The sequence below is a fragment of the Grammomys surdaster genome, unplaced genomic scaffold (genome assembly GCF_004785775.1).
Source record: "Grammomys surdaster isolate TR1022 unplaced genomic scaffold, NIH_TR_1.0 366, whole genome shotgun sequence".
Lineage (NCBI taxonomy): Eukaryota > Metazoa > Chordata > Mammalia > Rodentia > Muridae > Grammomys > Grammomys surdaster.
The window spans coordinates 802,520-815,531 of record NW_021604785.1 but is presented as its reverse complement, the minus strand read 5'-3'; the positions used below and the strand labels follow the sequence as shown (position 1 = coordinate 815,531).

General features: G+C 48.2%; 1 protein-coding gene across 6 annotated transcripts in view; it reads right to left on the bottom strand.

Moving 5' to 3' along the window:
• The window catches only part of Ebf3 (EBF transcription factor 3), a 119,317-nt gene that overhangs the window by 82,113 nt on the left and 24,192 nt on the right, over positions 1 to 13,012 (bottom strand). The gene's annotated exons all lie outside the window — the stretch shown is intronic.

The following is a 13,012-nucleotide window of genomic DNA, read 5'->3' as shown; positions in this document are numbered from 1 at the left end:
TGAGCCTGAGAAAATGGCCAAGGTCTCTATCTGTGCAAAGGGTAGCTGCTTTGTCCAAGCCATTGGCTTCCCTTCTAGAGCTCCTGCACAATTCTTTTTTATCCCAGATGTGGAGCTCTGGTGGAGGAGCCATGCATTCCAAGCACAGGCTAACTCCTCTGGGTACCAGGCTAGAGAGCATAGAGTGGCTCTGACCACAGGCTGTGACACATTAAAGAACCTGACTGTGGCTGGCCACTTGTGGTATGGGCAGCAGCACCCTTGAACACACAAGGCTGCAAGTACCTACTGCCTGCCTTTCCAACTCCACAATGCTCTTCATCCCAAATCAGTAACCTTGCTCCACTCCTCTCTGGCCTGGGATGGGATCTAGGCTACTGACTCACTGTGCCCTCACATACCAACAAAGGGAGGACTGGCAAGCCTGTCAGAAAACAGCTCTGGCCCCAGGACAGAGCAAGTGTGTGTGGTCTGAGTAGATGCTTTATGAATATACTGCACTGCATGCTCCCAACACAAGGCCATGTCAGGGGGTTGGGGGAAGCTTATGCCACCCCTCCCATGCTGGATTTCACTGCTTCTAAACATAACTATGGGCATTCAGCTCCTTACTGCCGATATCAGACTCCTCCCTCTCCACCCAGCCATGACCCTCCATGACCTCTTTCCTTGCCAGAGGTCAGTTGACTTTTGCTCATAAGCAGGTTGTGCCCAAGAACTTGGATATGGGCCCTAAGCACAGACATACAGAGGTGAGGCAGTGTAGCTGTAGGGCCAGGAGCCAAGTCTGCCACACTGCTTTGTGTCCGTGTGCCATCACATCTGACCTACTCACCCAGCATTTACATCTGTGTATGAACTCAGACTTTGCAGAAAGGAAGGGGATGTCAGACACTTACACCTTGGCTCCTCCCAGGCCCTGCAGCCTCTGAAAGGTGAAGCAGAAAGACAGGAATGGACTCTGTTCTTGTCCCCACGCTAGCCACCCAGGCAGAGCCAGTCACAGTATGACAGTAATTCTCAAGCATGCCAACTGGTGCTAGATCCTGCCAAGAGACCAGGCCCAGCACCATTCACTGTGGCTCTCACACCAGCTTGGATCGCAGTGTGAGTCCAGGGGTTCCTGAGGCACCAGGAATTGTCATATCTTACAGCCAAAGAGACCAAGACCTGCAGGGCAGAGGTCTGAAGAGTACCAGGGGCAGTGGAGATAGAAGAGAAAGGGGAGAAGTTCCTCTCTGCAGCCTGTAGACATGGAGGAGGGTCTCCAGTGGGCTTAGGCAAGATCACACTTGCCATAGGACCAATCAGTATATAGGCTTTCCCATTTCCTTCGGGCCTGCAGGCAGCTGTCCCTACACTTTCTGGATCTGTGTCTCTATGCGCAACTACGTGAGAGCTGGAACATCATGGCCCAAACCTGCAGACACGGATGAGAGGGGCTGGTCCAAGAACATCCCATCGATAGCAACGGCAGAGGCTGGTTTTGTTTTGTACAAGAGATCACTGGCCAGGCTTCACTCTATGGCAGGGGCTGGTGTCACGGTGTCCACCATGCTCCCTCCATGCCAGAAGCTCGTGCCACCCTGTCCACCATGCTCCCTCCACGCCAAAACCCTGTGCCGTTCTGTCAGCAATGTTCCCTCCATGCTAGGGGCTCATTCCACTGTGCCCAACTACACTCCACTCCCTGCCAGGGCCCATGCCACCCTGTCCCACAGGTAGACTAGCCAGTCTACTTATCCCTATCACACAGAAGACTCAGAGATCCTGAGAATTTAACTGTCCAAATCACACAGCTAGTAACTGATGGAGCACAATCCAGGTCTTACATGACTATAAACTTCCTGGAGTCGTGCCATGAGGGCTCCACCAGATCCAGGGTGAGTGGTTCACTGACCAAGAGCAGCTAGACCTGGGAAGAAGGTGACACCTTAAAGATGCACAGTCCATTGTGCGGTCATGGGCCATGTGCCCTTTCCTCTCTTCTAGAGAGGACATGAAGGGCCCCCTCAGCCACACATGACCTACTCCTTTCCCCCAAGATCTAACGGCCATGCATGTGGGGACCAACACTGAGCACAGATGCTCTCTCTCACACAAATTTATCATCAAAGTCATCTTCAAAAGGAGCAACACTGGAGGACTCACCCTCCCTGGTCCCAGGACTTACTAGCATACTAGAGCAATCATAAAGACAGATGTGCAGACCAGTGAAACAGAAAGAGAACCCAGAAACAACCCCTCACCATGTGGCCAAGTGACTGAAATAACAGTGGGAGTGTCATTTGATGGGAAAGAGCATCTTTTCATGAGCGCTGTGGGAAAACTGGATGTTCACGCCGAGGAACAGCACACACAAAGCCTAACTCAAGAGACACCCAAGGTCTAGATGGAAGATCTACCAAGTACAGCTCTTAAAGGAAAACACAGGGTTGGAACTTCAGGGTGCTGGCATCAGCAATGATTTCCTGACTATGACTCCAAAGGCTGAGACAGTAAGACCAAAACACTGAGGTTCAGGAAGATTTTCAAATTTTCAACACCAAGGCACACTAGTGCATTAGTTAACTTCATGGGTCTAAAATGAAATACTGGAGGCTTCTAACTTATAAATGAAAATAAAAAGGCTTGTTTTGGCTCATGGTTCTGAAAGTTCCCGTTCTCAATTGGGCAGCACAATATGTGGGGCTGTGGCGATAGCAGCCTATCACAGCAGAGCTAGGGTGGAGACAAGATGCAGAGGTAGCCTGAGAAACTGAGGTGCCACTGTCCCCTTGAAGGAAATTCTCTGGATAACCAAAGTAGCCCCCCATTAGGCACCCAACAAGCCATCACCACCCCACAGCACCATTCTGGGGGACTCAACTTTCAACACATGAACTTCCGGGAGTCACTCGTCAAAACTAAGCAACTTTGTCCACAGAAGACAAAGGCAGCTCAAGGGATGGAAGGAAACCCTTGTATCTGGTAAAAGATTCATTGCTAACATAGACAGAAACTTCAGAAGGGTCAACCACAACAAAGCATGCCCGCTGAAAATGGGACAAACCTTTCATTTCAGCAGTTGGGAGGTACAGGTAGGTGGATCTCTATGAGTTCCATGGCAGCCTGGTCTACATAGTGAAGTCCAGACCAGCTAGGCCTACATAGTAAGATCCTGTGTTTAGTTTTAAAGAAGAGGGTATGAAAGAGGAGGGATGAGGGAGATATGGAGAGAGGCAGGGGGAGAGAGAGAGAGAGAAGGATGAGGGAAGGTGGGAGGGAAGGAGGGAGTAAGGAAGGAAGGGGAGACAAAAAGATCTGACCAAACATTTCTCCCAATTACATACACACATGTCCAATGAGCACATGAAAAGCTATGGACAATCCCTGATCTCTAGGAAACACCAATCAAAACTACAATGAGATACAACTTCACACCTGTCAGAATGGTAATTGTTACAAACAAAACGTGGGTGAGTATTCAGAACAACTAGATTCCTGGATATCATGGGTGGGAACAAAATGCCTGCTGTGGCCACTGTGGAAAATAGTCTGACAACTCTACAAATAACTAAGAATGAGATGGTCACATGTTCCAGCCACCGAACTTCTACAGCTGTGTACAGAAGCATTAACAGAGGAGTCTGAAGGAGTGTTGCACCTATGGCCACTGTGGCATTATCCACAAAAGCCAAAGGTTGTGCTGATGGCTGGCAGGACAAGTGGGATCTGGTATACCCAGACATCGCAGTACTACCCATCCATGCCAAAAAAAAAGACTGTCTGACACATGCTTCCACAGAGAAGAAGCTTAAGGACATTAAATCACCTGTCCCATTCACAGGAAGTCCCTATAGATGACAAACTCACAGACAAAAGTGTAGTCAGGACTATTGAGAGCTGGGACATAGGTGGGGAGCCAGTGTTTGGAAGGAATGGCTTCACTCCTACCAGATGGAAAGAGGTCTGAAGGCACTGGTGGTGAAGGGCAAGACAGCGCATGTGCCTCAAACTGAATGCATGTTTATGAGCTAATGGCTACTTTCATGTTGCCTGTATAACAGAAATCGATGGAAAAAAATAAAACAAAAGCCATTTTCCTAACACCTTCTGGATGGATGTACATCCCCTACTCAAATTAAGGTGCGTAAGGAAAGTAACCTTGCCTCTATCCTAAGACATCAATGGACATTTTAAGGTATATGTGGAATTTGTGTTGACATCAGTTAAAATATTTTGACAAGAAACAGCAAGGGCATCATTGGTGACACTGGGTCACTGGATCCACCAAGGGATGGGGAATGAAGGTGCTTTTGAATATGGATGAAGATGATGTGCTGTGTCCTTGGATGCTGCATCCGTCCGTCCATTTGTTCATTCATTCATGTACTCATTCATTTCTTCAGGATGACTGTGAGTACTGGACAGGTCAAGTCTCATGCGGAGCAGATCAAGGATGTAGAAGTAACTCTGGCATCTGCCATCAGAGTGTGTGCCTCAACCGGGAATGTGACCACAGAAGCAGACAATGCAGAGGGACAGGATGCACAGGCACAGGTACCATCAGGCTTGGGTAAGGGTGAAGGCACCAAAGGACATCAGAGGCTTCAGTGTGGCTTGAACACGTAAAGATAGAAAGATTGTACCACAGAACCCTGACTGGGTTCCCTGCATAATACAGGTTCAAGGCCACTGAGTCCAACACAGCAAAGCCCTTAAGCTCACCAGAAAGATTCTAGACCTAGAGGGATAAACACAGTCTGAGGCTAGGTCTTCAGGGAAGAGAACAAACAAAAACCATCAGGCACAACCACCAAGCACAGGCTGGACAGGGTCACTCACAAGACCAAGAAAGACACAGGATGAATAAAAGAAAATGAGCTACATTTCCTCCCAAGGAGCCTATGTGAACAAATACTAAAGGAGAAAAAAGGGGGGTTGGGGTTAGGGCTAGGGCTGGGGCTGGGGCTGGGGCTGGGGCTGGGGCTGGGGCTGGGGCTGGGGCTAGGTAAGAAAACTAAGGTGCTTAAGGGAACAGACAACACTGGCTGCAGGACAAGGCACCTCACTCCAGGAGGTGTGTGAATGAGTGCATGAAAGCCAAGATGAAGTTATAGAGCAAACATCATGGCTGTCTGCTGCACCTAGGCAACTGTCTGTTGATCTGTGTTCTGGGAGGGAAGCAGAAATCAACTGAGATACCAAGGAAGGACACCCCAGTGCAGGACTTCTCCCAGCTCTGAGGCACAGTCCCTGGATCATTGAGCCTTGAGTAATGTCACGAAATACAAGAGACAACAGAAGCATCTTAATGAAGCTTGATCAGCCAAAGAGATCAAGTTCAGATTTTCTTTATCTGAAAACTATCCCAGCCAATCAGCCCTAGAACATGGGCTTCCTGGCTTCAGCCACATAGCTGCTACGCTGGCTTCATGACTTTAAAAAAAATAAAAACCTTAATTTGTTCATTCATTTATTTGGTGTGTATGTATGTGTGTGAGAGAAAGAAAGAGACGGAGAGACAGAGAGACGAAGATGGACACAGAGACAGACTGTGTGCATGTGTGGAGGTCAGAGGACAACTTGAAGGAGTTGGTTCTCTCTTTCCCAGGGGTTGAACTCATTTGTCAGGCTTGGTGGAAAGAGCTTTGATCTGCTCAGCCATCTTGCTGGACCTGGCTTTATACATTTTTGAAGTGGAAAGTGAAATCAACATATTTCTAAGTTTCACTGGATGAACAAAACTTCTTGGTTCCCTGTAATACTATGAAGTTAAGAGAGATGGGATTGTCATAGCTATCTTCATTCCGTCTCTATCCACCTCCCTCTATGGGGGCACAGAGGCTGTGGGGCTGGGGGTCCTCCCTGCTGCATCATCCCATGGACCTGTCTTAGGGATTTCCAGGTCGCTACACTCTAGGAAGGACAGGAGTTCACTCTTGTCTGACAACCCTGCTGCCCGTGCTGACAGGAACTATCATGAGCTGGTACCTCTAGAACCTAGAGATTAGGTATCTCTCTGTAGCTTCCATCTCTCTGATCTCTATGTGTTCTGATCCAACACATCTCCTCTGACACCTGAGGACAGTCAGCTGCTCCATGTTTCTGTCAGGCCCTGGCTGCTGAACCATTAGGAGTCTGAGAGAGAGGCCATGGTAGGCCATCCTACATTGTGTGATGCACTCACTGTCCACTATGGGTAGTGGCTGAGGAAGGATGCAGCAGTGGAGGGGTGGCATAGCAGTGCTGTGACTTTGTTTTCACCCCAGTGTGTGTGTATGATCATGTGCCTTTGGACAGTGTGAGGTCTGCAGCCCGAGAAGGCTCCACTGTGTCAGCTTCCCTGACTCCCACTAGCTCTGTGACCAGAAATAGAGAGGGAAGCAGAGGAACTCTTCCCATACAGAGCAATACTACCCTGTCTGCAAACTAGTGCTGTCCCAACACAGGACAGGCATGAGGCCACAACAGAGGCTTGCTCACAATGCTAACCCACATGTGACAAGCTGAGTCACTGAAACAGTGTGCAGTGAAAGTGTGCAGTGTGCATAGGAAAGGTGATGTGTATAGCATGGAAACTTCCTGAAAACATCCTACAGAATACAGAGACCGTGAAGCTGACCTACAAACGCACCACCGCAGCCAGACACCACACTACTGGGATTCTCTCTCGGCTATCCCTTTTCTATCTTTTTAACAAAAGCTGGACCATGTAGCCAGTGCGTTTTTCTATCCTTTCTGCCTAACTTTATGTAATAAGGATGCTAGTCCTTTATTCAACAGCTTCCCTTCCTAACTTCTGTGAGGCCACCCTTCTTTTTTTTCTTTCTTACAAGGACAACATTTAATTGGGGCTGGATTACAGGTTCAGAGGTTCAGTCCATTATCAAGGTGGGAGCCTGGCAGTGTCCAGGCAGGTATGGTGCAGGAGGAGCTGAGAGTTCTACATCTTCATCTGGAGACTATTAGGGAAAAAACCTGACTTCTAGGCAGCCAGGATAAGGGTATTAAGCCCATGCCCACAGTGACACACCCACCCCAACAAGGCTACACCTCCTAATAGTGCCACTCCCTGGGCCAAGCATATACAAACCATCACAGACATCTAGGCAGTTTACACCTTCTGGCTATAAACAGAGCAGCAATGAACACAGGCAAACAAGCATCTCTACAGTAAGATGGTATAGTCCGTTGGGTATGTGCCCACAAGTGGTGCAGCTGTTTTCAGTTTTTGTTGGTTTTAGAACCCTCCAGGCTGACTTCCATGGTGGCTGCACTAGTCTGTACTTGCACCAGCAGGGAGTATATGGTCACCTTCCCCAGTACCAGCATCTATCATCTATTCATTTATTTTGGGTTTTTCCAGACAGGGTTTCTCTGTGTAGTCCTGGCTGCCCTGGGACCCACTCTGTAGACCACCCTTCTTAACTGACTTCACTACTCTTTCAGTGACAAATCATAGCCACTGGTTCTTCAGAAAGTCCCCACTGGAACCTGAGTCATGATGGTTTCAGAGGAGGCCTCCTCTCCTGAAGTCAGGAATCCCTTCTCTTCCGCCTCCATCCTGAGAATCACTGTAACACTCACCACCTAGATCTCACAGCTGTGGTCACTGTGTTCAGTGGCCCTTCTTCTCTTTGGCCTCAGGTCAATGCTGGTCTCTTCTGTGATCTTCTTATGTCTCTTGTTGATTTTTATATTTTATTTATATCTGTTATATCTTGTGGAATTTGGAGAAAATACAGCTAACCGAGGAATTAGGAGCGCTGTGGGCCAAGAGCGCCTCACCTAGCAGGGTCTGAACAAAGGGTCCCTTATGTTGTACCCAGGGACATCAGAAAGATGAGGTCCGTCCCTTAAGGATCCTTTTTGGTACAAACTCTGCCAAGGTGGAAGGGAGATGATAAACATGTTCACGACTATGTAAACATGGTAGGTGAGGAACCTGCTTAATAATACAGCGTGGGGACTTGCTGATGCTACGTTACTATCCGTACAGTGGAAACTGAATCTAAAGCCGGGGTTCAAATCACCAGCATGCCTGTGTAGTGGACACCAGGCCCATTCTGAGAAGGCCACAAAGCCTGACACTGGGTGCCTTGTTTACCCCATGAGGGACATGTGGCTCCTTAAAATGCATAAATACAGAGTCTGGGGGTTTGCATTTTAACTTGGAGTACTGTGTCTGTTCTGACTGAAGAAAAGGTGTTATTGTTAAGATGTCATAAATATCAGAGCCCACAGAAGGACAATGGGGATCCTTATGTCTTGGAGATACTTTGCGTATGAGATCACTATGGGAATCACAGAGGCATCGTCTGGATCCACGTATGTTTGGTGTTACACCTTGAGATCAGATGATGGTCTTAGTGTTATCATGAGTCTCTGCCAGGCATGCTATAGGCATGCAACAGATCCTGAGGGACATAGGGGACCAAGGGGACAATGTAATCATGTGACCTGAAAATAGGCATTCCGTTCTGAGAAGTGGCTTTCTAAGTGTCCCTTGCCCAACTTCAGACTTCACTGTCTGGGTCTTCCAGTGAGCTTCCTGCTAGGCAAGACCAGGGTCTGATCCAATGTTTGTGAACAGTTCTAAATGGAGCCATTCCCTTCCTGCACCCCCACCTTTGGTGACAGAACCAGTTTGTGTCCTCTGACTTGTTCACAGCAGGAAAGGTACATTCTATTGCTTTTACAATACTGACCACAGCTCCTGACCTCCTTGTGCCTTCTTCATACTGACTTGGACAAGGCCACAGAGACCCTTATGACCCTCAGGATGTATGGTAGCAGGCTATGTCCAGCCATCCATGAGAGAAGAGAGGGCTCTGGCCCTCTCTCCAGGTGCTAAAGCAAAGCAGGACCAGCATTTATTAGAGCCAGAGGGTCAGAGGTGAAACTCTGTGGAATGTGGGCAGGAGTGCCCTCCCACAGGGTAAGTCCTCTGACTTTCTGAGCAATCTCTCCAAAGCAGAGGACATTATTCCGACTTTCCTAACGAAGATGGATAGACACTAAAGACAGAGGCCTAAGACTAGACAACCTAGTCTTCACTGCAAGCATTTTCTGCAGAAAAGATGGAGAAATAAAATGCAAGAAGAAAGACCCATGGCTTGGGAAACAATCCCCAAGCTCCATCCCTGGCCTACAGTCAGCCTCTGCCTGAGCAAGGCCACCTGAGTCCCTGACTTGTTGTGGGGAGGAGAAATGCTCCTCCCCACACCAGAGCTGCCACAGATCTGATAGCACCACTCCAAGATCGATGGCCGCTCTCAGAAGAACACGAGGGCCTCTCTCACAGCTGTGTTTATCTGTCGCCTTCACAGTTTATTCCACTGCCTGAAAGATCAATACGTCACCATTTCCAAAGGCCGTACAGTGAGCAGGGTTGTGAAGAGCCAGCCCTCTCTCGCTGCTGTGACACCTCACAGGAAAAGCACTTCCTGCTGCATAATGTGTTGCTGCTGTTGTTGCCGATCTCTATTTCAGACCCCAGAAACAGTCCGATACAATGTCAATGGAGACTCATCCACAACCAAGATGTTAAAAGACCATCTGAGTGGATTCTCATGCCATGATCTTACAAAGAGGAAGACAAGCCATCCAGTTAAACACAGCTACTGTCCTCAGGCAACCCGCCAGCATGTCTAAGCAAGGCAAACAAACTTCATCTAGCTCCTTTTTTTCCTTTCTTTCTCCCCCCCCCACCTCCCCATTTCAGAATGCTTGGTGCAGCAATGGGACTGGGCTGCATTTCACTCTTGACTGGGTACAGTGAGATTGCTAATCAGGATTACTTGATTCAGTCAACACTGATTTCAATAAAAAAAGACCAAAAAAATTATCATAAATATAGAGAAAGTGCGGGCGGAGGTGACAGGTGATTAAAATCTCATTCGCTTAGAATCAGCCTGACTCATGGGTGCGGGGGAGGCGAGGCCCAATTCTGCCATGGTGATCATTATCCAGCTCTCTACAGCTACTTCTGAGCACAAGCACAACTGTACATATGTGTATACACACACACCACACACACACCAGACACACACAGAGAGAGAGAGAGAGAGAGAGAGAGACAGAGAGAGAGACAGAGAGAGAGACAGAGACAGAGACAGAGAGACAGAGACAGAGAGACAGAGAGGGGGGGAAGGGGAGAGAGAGAGGATATCAGGTCCACGGACTAAGTCCCTAGTCTACCCCCTCTTAAACAGAGGCTGTGGAAAGACTGCTGAGGAAGGGCTGCTAGGAGCTTCAAGGAGAAGCTCTGGCCTCAGCAGAGTTAGGTGGCAACAGCTGAGCAACGCTCCAGTTGTAAAGAACTGCAGCCTGCACACTGTGGAATGTCAGCATCAACAGTGCTTAGAAATACCTCAAGGCCAGAAGCAACCTGCCGGGCCATATACACAGCATTTGGAGGTTGGATCAGGGAATTAAAGAAAGAGACATATTCAGTGACATAGAAGCAAAGAAGGCCTCTAAGTCCTCATATCTCGATGGGCCTTGAGCTAACTGGGGATCCTGCATCCTGTCCCAGCAGCCTCAGGATGGGCTATGGTTCCTCTGAACATCCTCTCATCTGTGTCTAGTGTCAGATCAGGTATGAGAAGGTGAGCACTTCCATTCTGTCACCTCCCTAGGCTGCCAATCATCTGGCCTCTGCTGGGCTGCCCAGGCACCAGTGTTCTGAGTGTGCTCTGCCTCCCTCATCTTTTCTCACCCCTCATCCCACTCAACTTCCTCTCAGGTGGACCCATGGATTTAACTATAGCCCACCAGGAGCACAGACCAAGGCCCTCTGCTTTTGTGCTCTGATACAATGGAGCTACCAGCTTTGGTAAATAAAAAATAAAAATAAAAGATACCCAGCTAAGTTTGCATTTTTTGCTAAACAATAACTTATTTTAGGATATGTATGTCTCAAATAATGGGGGAAATGCAGTCTTTAAAGTTAACTGTTGCTTGTATGACATTCAAGTCTAATCGGACATCCTGAACACTGTCAGGCAACCTTGTCCCAGATGTCAGAGCTTTGTACCTCCCTGTCTTTAATCTCCTCTCTCTCCATGATCCAACTATGCCTGAAAGCAGGACCCCTCTTCCATCCTTCAAGTCCCCAGTAGTCTCTCCCAGTTTCAGGTAGAGACACCCTTTCCCTGAGTTCAGGGGATACTGAAGGATCCTAGTCTAGAAGCAGATATGGTCCTGTGAGTCTACTCTGTCCCTGCCCAGCAAGAGCTCAGCAAACACCAGCAGCTCTAGGTGAGGTCCTCAGAGCACACAGGGACCTTTGGGTGCTCTTTTTGATGGGTTCTCCCTACACCATCCTATCTGCTGTCTCATCTCAGGGCCAAATGCAAATGAGTCACTCTGAGTGATTATTGAGTATTAGCTCATTTGCATACTATTAAGCTGCATGCTTTAGCAGTGGGGCTGGGAGTGTCTAAGTTCAATGTTTCCTCCCCATCGTTTTCATTCCCTCTTGTGACTCTGATGCTCCACTTAGAAGAGGGGAATCCTGCACACTGGAAAAGAAAATTGAACACTCCACGGACACCAGGTGAGTTGTCATGTAATCAAGGCAGGATTTCCACATTTGCATCTCAGGTGTTCCTCTCATAAACAGACATAAAGTTAGCAGGACATGCAGATACAGGCCAGGCCTCAAAGATGTAAGAATTAACTGTGCAAAACTGAGCCAGTCTAGAACTTTCTGAATTACTTTGGAACACTCCAGAGTGTTCTAGATCAGTAGGGTCCGCTTTGTGCCTGGTGATAATCTAACCAAATAAACACACTGACATTTTAGAACAAGCATGTTCCAGTGTCCTGAGTACTACATTAAACATACTTAGTAAAAAAAAAAATGTAAAAAAAAAAATGTTAGCCATAAGCTCACAGCTGTAGGCCTTGTACCGGACAAGCTTCCATTAACAGGGACCTCTCTGAAGGCATAAAGCTTCTTGTGTTTTTGTGGCCCAGCCCTCCTAGGGATTGGCCTCACAACTTGGCACCTATCAATGAGTGAGGCTGAGCATACTGACTGAATAAGGTGCAGAGCTGACAGGTGTCAGTAATGTTTCTGGACCACAATACTCATCTAGAAGGCCACCCTTCCTAAGCACAACCCTGCAGGTGGCAAGTGGTCTATCAGTGCGGCCATGTCTGGGGCCAGACTGACTCACAGCACGGGTCTCAGTGTACTCAAGAGAGGGATATGGAGTGAGGACCATCCACCCAGAGTCTGGCCTCCTGCTACACTATGGTCTGGCAATGGACAAGCTTGACAGCAAAGGGTGTGGTATGTAAGCAGATGAATAGAGAGAAGCCAGGATGTCAAGAAGGGCCACACTCAACCTCAAGCAACACAGACAAGGAACTTCAAAAAAAGCAGATCTCGGAGTGTTTCTTAAGCACTAAGACCCCTCCTCCACCACCGTGCCACTTTAGGGAGAGGGACTTCCTGAAGTTACCCCACCCCCAACCATGCAGCTGGTGCCTGAGGCCAGCTAGAGGAGGCAGCAGGTGCAGTCCTAGAGGCCTGTGTACAACAGCAGCATCAATTCCAATTACAAAAATCATTACATTATGGAATTATATAGAATTCTACTTATGGAATTACAGAAAGCATCACAGACTGACACTGGTATTCCATAACAGTTCTCAAGTCCTCTCTGTTTATCCTGAGGGTAACAGTCCTCTAAGGACAGTCTATAGAAGGCAAGGACTAGCCCAAAGCCTCCTGCTTGCACCAGATGGGCCAGGGACACGACCCCAGTGGGTACTGCCCAAGAGACATAGAAGGGCTGGGGATGTCTCTGGGGACAATGTCAGCAGCTGAGACTACAGAATACAGCAAGGGTAACCCAGGGCTTAAAAAGGAGATGGCTTCCAGTAGCTGAGAGCAGCCGATGGAAGCAGGGTAGCCTTTGTGTAAGGGATGACCACGGCAATGTCCCAGAGGCCAAGGCTGAGCAGACAGAGTTTCTAATTTTGTAGAAGGTTTTATTCTTGATTCCTTTATGCC